We start from the raw sequence: 552 nt of genomic DNA on the forward strand, positions 1-552 counted from the left end.
AAATTTGGGCAGTGTTGCTGTAGTTTTTTACATCTAAGTTATACATCGATTTTATCCAACTCTATCCAATGAAAGTCGTTTTTAGTTGTCAAAATGTTACAAACAAAAACCCTTAAACCTCTAACAGTATGAATTATTGTTATAATAGCACTGTAATTATCAAAAAGCTATCTACCCCTTAATTCATTCACAGGTTGGATGTCTGGTACAATTTATGACGAAAATTCCTATGGCAAGATTTGCACTTCGAGAAATGACCAATGTTTTAATGTTAAAAACCGTCCCTGACCCCCACCCTATATTTTCCAGGACGATCGACCCAAACACATAATGAATTGTTCCGGTGAATTATTATCACGAAGTGTCCCCAGGTTCAATAAAACAGCTCTTGCCGTAATGTACGAAGGGTAAGAATTCCCAAATGAGTTGGGAAGGTGCTTTGTCATGTTTTTTTTTTTTACGGTGAGTAAGGGGAAAGCTGTTTTGATACTCGTCTGTTTAACGTGTTTACCGACACTATGAATGCCATGTCGTATTGGAAAGGGGATAGTC

General features: G+C 37.0%; 1 pseudogene; it reads right to left on the bottom strand.

Annotated features, from left to right (window-relative positions):
• LOC119585542 overlaps positions 1 to 552 on the bottom strand; it is a 4,429-nt pseudogene that overhangs the window by 1,783 nt on the left and 2,094 nt on the right.

The sequence above is a fragment of the Penaeus monodon genome, chromosome 20 (genome assembly GCF_015228065.2).
Source record: "Penaeus monodon isolate SGIC_2016 chromosome 20, NSTDA_Pmon_1, whole genome shotgun sequence".
Classification (NCBI taxonomy): domain Eukaryota; kingdom Metazoa; phylum Arthropoda; class Malacostraca; order Decapoda; family Penaeidae; genus Penaeus; species Penaeus monodon.